We start from the raw sequence: 13,337 nt of genomic DNA, 5'->3' as shown, positions 1-13,337 counted from the left end.
CAGCCCCTCAGGGAGGGGACAGAGGAGAAAGCGCCATGGGAGGGGTGGGGCCGGAGCAATCCTCTACCTGCAAGTGCCAGGGTTTCATATGGGCACTGGTTCATGTCCTGGCTGCTCCACTGCCCATCTAGTTCCATGTTGGTGGCCTGGGAAGACAGTGGAGGATGGCCCAAAGCCTTGGGACCCTGCACCAGCATGGGAGAACTGGAAGAGGCTCCTGGTTTTAGAATGGCTCAGCTCTGGCCATTGTGGCCATTTGGGCAGTGAACCGATGGATGGAAGATTTTTTTTCTCTCCCTCTCTGTAACTTTGCCTCTCAAATAAATAAATAAATCTTAAAAAAAAAAAAAAAGATGAGAACATGCATGGCCCCTCCCTCAGGCCCACTCAGGGTTCCCTGCTTATAGGCACAGCTCGTCATCAACAGGACACACTCCCAGAGTCACTCCCAGCCAGGGAGGCCCAACGGGATAGCTCAGGGTGGGACTTGGCAGAGCTAGCATCCATGGCCCAGCCAGGGAGGCCCACTCTCTCTAAAGGCATACAGCCACCCTCAGCCACCACTCAGCTGGGCCCAGGCTGGGAGAGAACAGTAGCTTCAGAATGATTTTTTTTTTCAAAGAGCTCTTTATTTATTTATTTGAAAGGCAGGGTGACAGGGCAGACTGGGGGAGGTGGCAGCGGATCTTCCATCTATCTGCAGGTTCACCCCCAAAATGGCCACAACAGCCAGGGCTAGACCAGGTCCAGAGCCAGGAGCCAGGAACTCCATCCTGCTCTCCCTTGTGGGTGGCAGGAGTCCAAGTCCTTGGACCATCTTCCACTGCCTTCCCAGGCGCATCAGCAGGGAGCTGGGTTGGGATTAGAGTCTTGGCAAGGACTCAAACTGGCCCTCATATGGGACGCCAGGATTGCAAGCAGTGGTTTAACTCACTGTGCCTCAATGCCAGACTGTCTTAGGCCTCTAATGAGGCCTCCAGTTTGTAGCTGGCCTTCTAGAGGCTTCCTGGTAGGAGGCTGCAGAGGAGCTATGGCTTTGGAACCACTCACAGTTAGGTCCAAGCCTCAGGACCTTGGCTCAGCGGGGTGGTTTTGGACATGTCAGGCACCACCTGAGCCTGTTTCTGGAGATCCCAGTTATATTGGGGTGGTGGGGAGAGAGGAGCCCTACTGGGCTGCAAGTAACCCAAGCAGGTCAAACAGAGGGTTTGCAGGTGGGCCAAGCTATGCCAGGCACACTATTCAAGGCGAAGCACCACAGCCCTAAACCTGCCAGGCCTACCACCCACTCACACACCGCTGCCCGCTGGGGAGGAAGACGAGGTCCCATGGCTCCCTGGGTCACTCTGGCACTGTCCATCCAGGCTTCCCTGAGCCTTCTCCCCCCACCACAATGGTGACCATCACCAAGTCACCAAGAGATATACTCATGTCCCTCTGATCCACAACAGGGAGGAAGAGATATCTCAGTCATTCGTTCTTTCTTCAAGTCAAGTCAATTTCCCAGGGGTCAGGGAAGTGAAGTGACTTGGATATAGGCGCTGAACTCTCAAAGCGTGCATTTCACTGTCTTCTAAGCAGCTCTCAGTTCCACAAAAGAGGACCAAAAATCCCAATACTTGATAGGAAAACAAACCCACCCACAAGAGGAAACAGGTGAGGACGAAGCAACGAGGTGTCACTAGGCAAAGCCACTTGCTTACAGAACGACTCTAAGATGTATGATACGGGCTGGCCCCGCTTCTGATCCAGCTCCCTGCTGATGTGCCTGGGAAAGTGGCCGAGGATGGCCCAAGGGCCTGCTACCCATGTGGGAGACCCAGAGTAAGCTGCTGGATCCACGTTCCCGACTTCCATCTGGCCCACCTTTCCGAATTGTTTCACCCTTGGGGGTTATTGCAAAGTAGGACCAGAGGGACTCAGACCCAGGCAGCTCCTGCAGCTTTCCGGGAAACTGACCCCTTACCCGGCAGCCTTACGCAAGGCCTCCCAGCCTCGCCCCAGCACAGGTCAGCACAGGGAACATGCTCGTGGTTGGACAATCTGGCTTGCTTCCACTTCTGCAACTGGGAAGCTCGTGCTTCCTCTTTAATTACTTCTTTTTGCCTGAGCTGCCAGGAAGCTCTGAGTGCAAAGGACTTTCTTCACTTTGTTTTCAGTTTCTGGCACCACTTGCTCCTTTTTAAAGAAAAAAAAATATTTATTTATATTAGAAAGCCACATATACAGAGAGAAGGAGAGACAGAGAGGAAGATCTTCTGTCTGATGATTCACTCCCCAAGTGGCCACAACTACTGGAGTTGAGCTGATCTGAAGTCAGGAGTCAGGAGCCTCTTCTGGGTCTCCCATGCGGGTGCAGGGTCCCAAGGGCCGTCCTTGATTGCTTTCCCAGGCCACAAGTAGGGAGCTGGATGGGAAGTGAAACAACCGGGACACAAACCGCACCCACATGGGATCCTGGTACATGCAAAATGAGAATTTTGCCACTAGGCCATCGCACCAGGCAATGTTCAATGTTTACTCACAGAATAGGTCTCACGGTTAAGCATCTACCATAAGAAAATTAAAATGTTTAAAAAGAAAAAGGCAATGGTGGTGCATGAGTGTAAACCCAGACTACCTGGTGGTGAGAGGCGGAAGCCCCACCCCTTGGAAGGGGTGTGTCCTCAGCACAGGAGGTTGCCTTAGCAACCGCAGTCTGTACACAGCACCAGTGCCTGACGCAGTCCCCGCCTTTCAGCTCTGGCTGGAGGCCAGAGAAACTGGAAACCTGTGTTTACCTGGATTCCTCCTCAGGTCAGGCTGAGCAGCTGTCACAAGGCCGCTTGAGGGTGGGGCCTGGCCACGCCATCCTGGTAGCCACGTCACCCACTCCGGACATGACTGATGGAGGCATGAATGGTAGGCAGGCACTAGGCTGGCAGTAGGAATGCAGCAGTGGGGAAGACAGAAAAAAAAAAAAAAAAACAGTTCTGTCTCCATAAAGGTCCCCCTCAGGAGGCCGATCCACTCCTGGGGTAACTTCCCCACCTAGGGATGGTGTCTGGGCCTCTCTACAGTACCAGCCCTACACAGCTCCATCTCTCTCTTTCATAAATCATACACATACAGGAAATCCCACTTGCACAAGAGACTTCTCTTCTGTCGGCTTACTCCTTGTCCCCTCCACATTGCCACCCGGGGAATGGTCACAAGTTTAGCCAGCCTGAGGCTGCCTCGGTTCCCCCAGCTGTGGAGCACGGTGCTCCGGCTCTGCATGGGTCATCTCACATTCACCCACTGATGGCAGGGATCTTTAGTACCATGAAGTTCACCATGAGGACACACGGGACGGTGGTCCGTGGGAGGCAAGCACACGGCCTGGGGCCCAGGAAGTGAATGCATGAGACAGGCTACCCGTCTTTATCAGCCTTAGGTGGTATTTTACTCTCCCATTTTACAGACATGGAAACCGAGGCTGAGAGACTAAGGCCACACAAATAGAAAAGCTGCAGAGGAGTGTGGCGCGGTAGCCCAGTGGCTTAATTCCTCGCCTTGCAAGATCCCATATGAGCGCCGGTTCTAACCCTGGCAGCCTCGCTTCCCATCCAGCTCCCTGCTTGTGGCCTGGAAAAACAGTTGAGGACGGCCCAAAACCATGGGAGTCTGCAGCCATGTGGGAAACCCGGAAGAGGCTCCTGGCTTCGGATCAGCACAACTCCAACCATTGAGATCGCTTAGGGAGTGAATCATCGGACAGAAGATCTTCCTCTCTGTCTCTCCTCCTCTCTGTATATCTGGGTTTGCAAAAAAAATAAATCTTTTAGAATGAATAAATATATATATATAAAAAGGAAAAGTAGCAGTGCTGGGACCTTTTGGGGAGGTGTGGAAGGAGACCAGGCCCGGCCTCTGTCACCTCTGCTAGTGCAAGAGACCCAGTCGGCGCCCTACCCTGTCCCTGCTCCCTCCACCAGGAGCCTGCGTTTCCCAGAGAGCTGGGTGGGTGGGAAAAAAGGCCCTCTCAGGCCTCGTCCTGGTCAGCTCACACATACCAAGTGAGCTGGATGACCCAGAAATGAGGAACAGGGATGTTCCCAAGCAGATAACAGGCTGCTTGGACCACCCATGGTAACACTTTAATAGCCCCCCAGTTCCAGGCTGAGGGCTGAGCCCTGCCGCTGCTCCACCAGACAGCCGAGGCACACTCAGCATAGAGACACGTCAGCAGCACCCCAGGGACCTTTCATGTACAGGGCCCACAGCCAGCCAGGCTGTGGGAATTCCTGGGCCTGCCCCGGCACCTGCCCCCAGCCCCCTTAGGCTCTCTGCACTCTTCCTTTCCTTCTTGGGATCCCTGATTTCTCCCTCCTGAAAAACGAAGCGGTCAGCCCCTGGAAGGTCATTAGTGTCACTGATAATTCGGAGTCCACAGTGAATGATACAACTTCATGCTTGGAGACGGCGTTTCATAGAAGTCCATTCCCATCACCCACTGCCACACTCTGGAGGATCGCTGCTCCCCGATCAGAAAGCAGAATGAATGAATGAATGAATGAATGAATGAAAGCAGCTGAATGAATCCGAGATTCCTGGACCCATGGCAGGACACACCCACAAGGTGACTAATGTGAGTGGCAACCAAACCTGGCCAACAGCCAAGCAGGGGCCTCCGTCCACTGCCTCCCGAGAGCAGCCGGGGTGACTCACTCAGCAGCACTGAAGGCTTGCTGGGCACTGCTTTACGTAAGCCTAGGAGCACCTACACTGTGTCCCATCTAGAGATGAGAAAGCTGAGATCGAACGGGGCCACCCAACACCTAAGCTGCCTGAGCCAGCTGCCCATGTTCCACAGGCAAGCCATTTCCTCTCTTTGGCCTTGTCTCCTCTCTGTGTGAGCACAGGACGCCCCCAGGTCACCCTGCCCCGAGAGCACAAGCTGGGGACCTCTCCAGCTTCCCCAAAACACCCCATCAGTGCAGAAGGCAGACAGAAAGTTCTGGTTCCTCAACTGACCCTGTAGGCGGAAGTCCACTGACTGACCCGATGAAGCTGCCAAAAAGGGCAACAGTCAACAGAGAAACTGTACCCTGCTTATCAGCTGCAGGTCCCCGTAGGTGGAGTGTCCCCACCTCTGAGCTCAGGGCCAAACAATGTGGCCATTTGAGCCGGGAGCCCACACCCACAAGGCCTCCAGGAACACTGGGCCTTGTTCCTCCTCTCCCCACCCCACACACTACATTCACAGAAAGCTGGGGGCCAGGAATTCCCAGCGCCCCCTGCCCTGGGTAAACAGAGCTCGCCACGACAGGAAGCAAGAGCCCTGGGGTCCTGGGCAAAGGGCAAGGCTCCGGGGCTCCTGTGTGTGTGTGGAGCGTGAGGGGGAACAGGGACCTGCCTGGCACCAGCGTCAGTGTGAAGGGCAGGGATGACTTAGCCCCATCACCCAGCTCAGCAAGGGAGATAGAGGGACTAAACCTCCCAGGGGGCTTGCCATCTTGGCGGTGACACTGAAGGGGCTCACATCCTTGGGTGCCTCACAGGGCCATCTTGCCCCTCAGGGCCCATAGTTCTCCCAAAGGTGCTGTCCATCCCATCTCCATCCAGGAAAACCTTGGACCAGATTTGGACCAGATGCAAACTGGATTTCCAGCCCCAGAGAGACAAAAAGGCAGTTCCCTGTTGGTACAGACAGCTGCGATCCCCACCGTTCCTGAAGGCCACCTCTGCCAGGGGAGAGTGCCCCAGGACACAGTGGGGTCTGAGTTAGGTCACGGTCCTGCCCTGGGGTGGGGTCTGGGAGGGGAGGATAGGCAGGAAGCAGCATCTTTAATTCCAATGAGGACTGGTGTTGTATTGCTGGAGCTAGTGCTCTGGGGACTGGGAAGCGAGGCAGAGGCTGGTGACACAGATGGGCAGTAATGGAGCTAGCCAGCTCCTGGGGCTCCGGGCAGGGCTGAGCAGTGCTGCCCACAAGACTCAGGGTGTGCATTCTGCTGTTTTATCACATCTCTAAGGACAAGCCCTAGGCCTCCTCCACTCCCTGCCTGACCCTGGAGCCTGATACACCTGCTTCCCAGCATGACCTCAAGACATCGACACCTCGGTTTGCTCATCGGTGAAGTTGGGTAACTGCAGGAGCTGCCGCCCAGGTCAAGAGCACATGGGAGGATGTGGGCAAAGTCTTCGACTTTAGCAAGCATGCCACAGCCATGAGTCATCATGGGAAGCTGAAGTAGCTGGCTTCTGTGTAGAGACCAGCCCTGGCACTAGCACCTAACCCGGGGAAGGCTGAAGGGCAAGTCCAAAGGTAGTACCTCAGGGGCACACTGGGTCCTGGTGTCACCCCTGACGCTACCACCTGCCCTCCCTGCCCTCTTAGGGGAATGTCAGTTCCTTTGTATCTGTGCCCTATGTATGCCCTTAGTGCTCCATCAACACCTGTTGGTAAATGAACAAGTGAATGAATGAATGAATGAATGATGGCTACCCAGCCTTCTTGAGGCAGAGGGGACTCCAGGCATACAAGAACAGGCCAATTCAGGGAGGTTGTGGTAGGGATGGAGCCAGCATCAGAAACAGGCGCTGAGGGGTCCCTTGGGAAGAGCTCATCCTCAAAGGCCCTCTAAGGGACCAGCAGGGGCATGGCCAGGCTGGAAGCAGCATCCCCCAGAAACACAAGGACAACAAAAGACCCAACCATCACCAACCATTACACCCAGGAGTGGAATTCACAGTTCCATATCAAGCACCAGGCAGTAGCTGCTAAGCCAGAAAGCTTTCCTGGGGAAGGAGGCGGGAGGCAGACAACAGCGTCAGGTGTCAGCAGGGGAATGTGGCCAGTGGGGCCGGAACCGCGAGGCCTGCAGGCCACAGGCCACGTCAGGACTGCTCACGTGAGACATGCTCAATTCCAAAGGCCCACAAGCATGCTAAGGCGACAGGGGCCTGTGATCCACAGCTGGTGGTGGGTTCCTGTGTGGGACCGTGGGGGCCACTCCCACCTGCTGGGTGCCTGCAAGGCTTGCAGTTACACTGATGAGGCTACACACAAGTTGGGGACAGTCCTGACACTCCTACTGCCCACAGTGGGGTCACTAACGCTGGGTGCTCTGCTGGGAAGCCAGTGCAATCATCCCCACCCCACATCTGGGGTCACACAGCAGGTCTGCACGTGACTGATGGAAGGAACAAGGTGGGGAATGGTATGGTGAGGGGCAGGTGGACAGTATTCCAGTGGAGGCCATTAGCTGGCCAGCCAATCATAAGGCTCTTCCCATACCCTCCCACAACCCTGAGGCCACGAGTGTCTGGGAACATGGCGGCTGAACCCTGGGAAGACAATCTTGTCCTCCTCCTTGTCCCCATGCCTGTGACACAGACACCTAGCCTGGCCTTTCCAGTAAAACTCCACCTGCTCCAGGCCAGGGCAGCAACAGTTCCAAGAGGGTTTGCAGCACCCGGGCTAGAAGCTGGATGGATGCCCAACAAAGGCCTGCTATACCCAGTGTTACCACCACACACGATGCTAGATGGGGCAGGGGAGACCCGCAGGTAGAAGATAGGGCTGCTGGGATGCCCAGGGCATGGCGCCCAAAGAGGGGCACTGCAGGGGACAGCAGAGCAGGCTCTAGGGCTGCGCAGATCTGGTCTGGACCCCACTTGGGGGACACCTGGACCAAGTCTTTGTCTCTCTGCCCCCTCTGACCTCAGTCTTCACACCTGTACAATGGGGACAAATTAGGTAAGATTCGAGCAAAGTTGCCCTCTCGGTATCCTCACATGGCTGCCTCCTTCCTCCCATAGTACAGCCATCCCCTGCCTCTTGATTTACCCCCTGGGGATGAAGAGTCTAGAAGCAACCGTACCTGCTGTCCTTCCCTGGGCCTTAGGTGTCTCATCTGTCAAGTGGAAACATGCCAATGTGGCCATAACACCCCCAGCTTAACGGGCAGGAGCCCATGCACATCTTAAAGTGTTTTGCAAGTGCCCCTGATAACATGTTGGGACATGCAGTTATCCCAACAAACGTGTGCCTCGCAGACCTAATCCACAGGAGGCCTAGGACCCCAGGGCCCACAGCACGTCCAGGAGGGCCAGCAAAGTCACTCGGGCAACTCCAGATCATGGACTCAGAATCGCAGTAGCCCAAGAGCTGGGGCAACAAAAGCAGACTCGGCTGCAAGCCAATGAGGCAGAGGCCAGGGCGCACTGACTCGGCCCCACTCAGGTCCTCTCAACTGTACCTCGTGCTGTGGGCCACCTGCAGACGACACTCGCTCTTTGCCCGTCAGGGTGCTGACGTCGCAAGGGGGTGTATACACAACCTCCGTAGGTGGCCAAGGTCACCAGGTGTGCACACTCTGCTCTGTGACCCTGCCCTTCTGCAGAATGCTTTTGCCTTAAGACAGGCATCACACAGTGCCAAGCCCCAGATCACTGCTTTGGGGTGACCATGGCGCAGCCAGGTTCCCCAGTGGAAAGTTTGCAGGGGTGCTCCTGGGCAGGGCTGCACTGCAATGCCCCTGGCGGACAACAAGGATGCAGTCCGTGGCTCCCTCTCTCTTCCCCACACACACAACCATGTACGGATTTCCTGCCGGGACTCTGTGCTGAGACCTTTGGAAGGAAGCCCGAGACGGGAGGCAGCTGACGTCAACGGGAGGAAGCTGATGCTGACGGAAGGCTCTCAGCACACCCAGTCCTCTTCTGGAACTTGCCCACGTTCTCCAGGTGCTTCTGTGAGCACCCCCACTTCACAGCTGAGAAAACTGAGGCCCAAGGAGAGAAGCAACTGACCCAGGTCCCACGGGTGGTAGGAGAGGGATTTGAACCTGTAGTCTTCAGGGGCAGACCTTTATGTCTTCCAAGTGGAGTTATGGCACTACTTCGGGATCCCCAGCTCTCTTCTCTCCAACCACTGCTTCCTGTGAGTACAATGTGCACACACACACACACACACACACACACACACATCTTGACACACATGTTCAGGATATTTAGATGTCCTGGAAGCCTCTTAGTGGATTCCCTGGCCAGAAGTCCTGCTTAGCTCCCTTCTAATAGACTAGGACAGCCGTTGAGGACAATTCAAAGCCTTGGGAACCTGCACCTATGTGGGAGATCTGGATGAGGCTCCTGACTCCTGGCTTCAAATAAGCTGTTGTGGCCACTTGAGCAGTGAACCAACACATGGAAGGTTTTTCTTACTCCCTGTGTGCAGATGTGTGTGTGTGTCCCTTTCTCTCTGCCCTTCAAATAAATTAATTAGTTTTTTAAAAAGACGAAGAAAAACCTGTGCCTGGGGAGAACACAGCAACCGTGTGTGTCAGCATTGGGGACACGCTGGCAGCAAGGTCTGGGCAAGCGGGGGAGGTGGCTGCCCGATCCCTTCAGACATGCCAGCTCCAACTAATCCCAAGCCATGGAATCTTAATGACACCACGCCCAGCCAACACAGGGTGCCCCCGAGCCCGCCCCGGCCTGAGATGACCAACTTGGGATCTTTTACAATAACTCCTTTTATTGTTCCTTTATGAGCGTGAGTAATGCTTGAGAATATGAACAACACATTATAAAGCAAAAACTCCCTAAGCAGACAAACTCTTGCTCCAACACTGGAACCACCACAGCTCTTGTGTACTTTTAAAACGACTGAGTAGAAAAGAACTCTTCATTTCCCGGGACTTCTAAAACTATTTTGGAGAAGGCCGTAATTCACTCATTTGGAAAAGGACATTGTTAGGGGCAGGCAAACAGCCTGGGGGCGGAGACATTGGACAGGATGCCTACTTCTGGGATCACAGAATTGGGGTTCACTCGCTGGCTTTCTGGGACAGACCCTGCAAGGCTCAGGGTGATGGAGAGAGGCCAGTGGTGTGTTTCTGGCTTCAGCTCCGGCCCTGGCCAACCACAGCCGCTATGGGTATTTCCAGAATGAGCCAGCAGAACAGACCTCTGTCTCTTTCTCTGTCTTTCAAATAAATAAATGCATACGATGGATGGGATCCCATATGAGCGCCGGTTCATGTCCCGGCACCCCCACTTCCCATCCAGCTCCCTGCTTCTGGCCTGGGGAAAACCTTGGGACCTGCACTTATGTGGGAGATCTCAAAGAAGCTCCTGGCTTCAGATCAGCTCAGCTCTGGCAGCCATTTGGGGAGTGAACCAGTGGATAGAAGATCTTTTTCTCAATTTCTCCTTCTTGCTATAAATCTGCCTTTCCAATAAAAATAAATAAGTCATGAAAGGGAAAAAAGAAAACAAGCAAGCTTGAAAGGGAGGATTCTTTTCACCCGAAAGAAGCGGTCCCCAGCACACCCAAAGTAAAGGCAGCGCTGTGACTTGACTGGGGCCCATGGTTCATTGCCTGGCTGGCGGGTCAGTCACCTTGCCACCCCCAGAGGTAAGGGGCCACAAGTTGGGGGGAGCGTGATCACGATCCTCAGCCAGGGGCCATCTGCCCGTACTTGTACCACATGGCCACTTGATGGGCACCCAGCCTAGCGCTGGCTCCAGCATCCCACCAGGCAAAGACCAAAGTCACTGCTGAGCATCCATAAGGCACAGGGTGGCTTGGTCACGGCCAAGATTATCAAGCCCCAGACATTTACCAGGAGATAGATAAATAGATAGATAGATTGATTGATTGATTTTTAAGACATTTCTTTTTATTGGAAGGGCAAACTTACAGAGAGAATAAAAGACAGAGAAATATCTTCTGTCCGCTGGTTCACTCCCCATGTGGCCACAATGGCAGAAGCTGAGCCAATCTGAAACCAGGAGCCAGGAGCTTCTTCCACGTCCCCCACATGGGTCCCAAGGCTTTGGTCCATTCTCTACTACTTTCCCGTGCCATCAGCAAAGAGCCGGACAGGAAGTGGAGCAGCTGGGACATGAACCGTCACCCATACGGGATCCTGGTGCTGGCAAGGGAAGATTTTAGCCACTAGGCTACCACACTGGTGCACTGTCTAATTTCTAAAACCCAGGGACTCTCCAGGCAGCAGGAGCATGAATGAGCTCCGGGAGGGGCAGCCCTGCCCAGCAGGTCTCACCCAACACCACTGTGATTGCAAGAGAACCATAATGCGCCCGGGCGAAATCCAGGCAGACTCCAAGGCAGTGCAGGGCCTTTGATGCCAAGCAGAGGAATCTTCGTGTTGGCATGTTCCCCAGGCTGATCAACCCACTGCACACAATTTCTGAACAAAGGCGCCCCAGGGGCAGAGGGACTCTCGACCTTGACTGCCCTGTGGGTCTCCAGGTCTGACTGAGGGGCAGGGAGGCCCGCTGTGTTCTCCCCCTGGACTATGACCTCACCCACCCTGACTGCTTCTCTGTAACCATTTAGGGTTGATGGGATCACACAGGATCCTCAGACAGGTTACGCAGAGCAAAGCACCTGGAAGAGAGAGGACTCGGAGACCTGAGTAATCAGGAGGGTACTGGCAATGGGAAGCGAGATGTAGGGGAAGAGGGGAGAGAGAAGCAATGGCAATTACTAGGCAGTCACTTTGTGCTGTGCTCTGCTACCCATCCCAACCTGCCTGTCTCCTGTCATCCTTACAGCGATGCTATGTACCAGACTTTATCATCCCTGGCCCTGTTTTGAGATGAACAGACATGGGGCACAGCCACCACCTGGGACACCCACATGCCATACCAGTGCGAGTGCTCTGCTTCCATCTAGCTTCCTGCAAACACAATCCTGGGAAGCCACAGGTGATGGCTCAAGTACCTGAGTCATCAACACCTACATGGGAAAACTGGATGGAGTTCTGGGTTCCTGGCTTCGGCCAGGCTCAGCCCTCAGCAGTAAATCAGCAGAAGGAAAATCTCTTTATCCATCAGTCTTGTCTTCAAGTAGATGAAAATAAGTGCTTAAAACGTTTTTTTTTAAAGTGGGCACAGGAACTTGGAAAGTCTCCACAACCCCACTTGGCATGAGGAGCCAGCCCAGAGCCCAGTGAGTCACCCTGCCTAAACCCTCCCATTTCCCAACACCTACATGGAGGTCACAGCGCCCACCTCCCTGATCCCATCCCCGATCAGCCCAGCGGTACCCGTGCAAGGCCGCGGCCCACATGGCCTCACTTCACAGCACTGTATCCAACTGCAGCAACCCTGGCCTGGTCCTCCCCAGGCCTCAGGGCCTTTGCACTTCCTACACTCTCCACGCAGCACTTTCTGCCTTCCCCACACCCTGCAAAATACCAGGAGGTCTACTTCTGGCTTGTCTCTGGTCTCAGCTAGACTGTTGCCTTGAAAGGGTTTGCCTGCCCCTCCCACTTACGGCTCCTGCTGCTGGCCCCACCCCAAGAACCTCTGTCGCGTTTCCCTATTGATTCTGCTTCCACACACACCACCTGCTCTCACTGTTTGTTTTCACACCGTCTGTTCCAGCTATCAGATTGTCAGTCTGGTGAGGCCAACAGACCTCCCAGCTGTGTCAGGGACAGTCCCCTAGCAGGTGGACACAGAGTGTCCTGGTAGTACATGCAGTATCCTAAGCCACTGTTCTTCTCAGGGAGTCAGTGGTTAAGCAGGTAGCGGCATTCTCCCTCCTCTGGCTGGCAAACAGACCCAACCCTTGGAAACACCTGCGCAGGTCCTAGAATCTGACCGAGGCTGGGTGCAGGCACGGTGACAGCCCCAAGGGAACTCAAGAGGCCAGCCAAGGGTTTCTGGAATTGCCCCACTTCAAGCAAGGTTGAAGGGGGCATGTAGAGCATGCTGAGCTGCCTACGCCAGCAGCCTCCGGCCACACCCCACCATGGGAATGGCCACAGAATCCCCCAAAGTGGGGCCAAGTGCGGAACATAATGTATCAGTTCATTCACTTCTGATCAATTTAAAGCCGACAGGATCCCTTTTCTCAGAATGACAGACCAGGGCAGGATCGTGGTGCCGTGCATACGGCTACTGCCTGTGGTGCCAGCATCCCACACGGGCACCGCTCATGTCCCGGGTACTCCGCTTCTGATCCAGCTCCCTGTTGGTGCGCCTGGGGAAAGCAGGAGAATGGCCCAGGTGCTTGGGCACTTGTCCCCAACAAGGAAGACCCATAAGAAGCTCCTGGCTCCTGACCAGCTTAGCTCTGGCCGTAAGGAGACTGAACCAGTGGATGGAAGGTCCCTCTTTCCATCTCTCCCTCCCTGTAACTTTGCCTTTCAAACAAATAAATAAATCTTTACAAAAAAAAAAAATGATGGACTAACTTGGAGATGTGAATCTGTTCTTCACAGCCATAAATCCCAAGAGGTGGTATGTGCCCCCCTAAGTACAGAGCAGGGGTCTGCCGTGAATGGCTCCTCAGCTGAGATATGCCGGGAAGGCCATGCACACCCTGGACTCCA

General features: G+C 54.7%; 1 protein-coding gene across 1 annotated transcript in view; it reads right to left on the bottom strand.

Moving 5' to 3' along the window:
* The window catches only part of STK10 (serine/threonine kinase 10), an 81,127-nt gene that overhangs the window by 39,196 nt on the left and 28,594 nt on the right, over positions 1–13,337 (bottom strand). The window lies entirely within an intron of this gene.

Source organism: Ochotona princeps, chromosome 19 (genome assembly GCF_030435755.1).
Source record: "Ochotona princeps isolate mOchPri1 chromosome 19, mOchPri1.hap1, whole genome shotgun sequence".
NCBI lineage: Eukaryota > Metazoa > Chordata > Mammalia > Lagomorpha > Ochotonidae > Ochotona > Ochotona princeps.
This window is presented reverse-complemented; position numbering and strand designations above follow the sequence as displayed.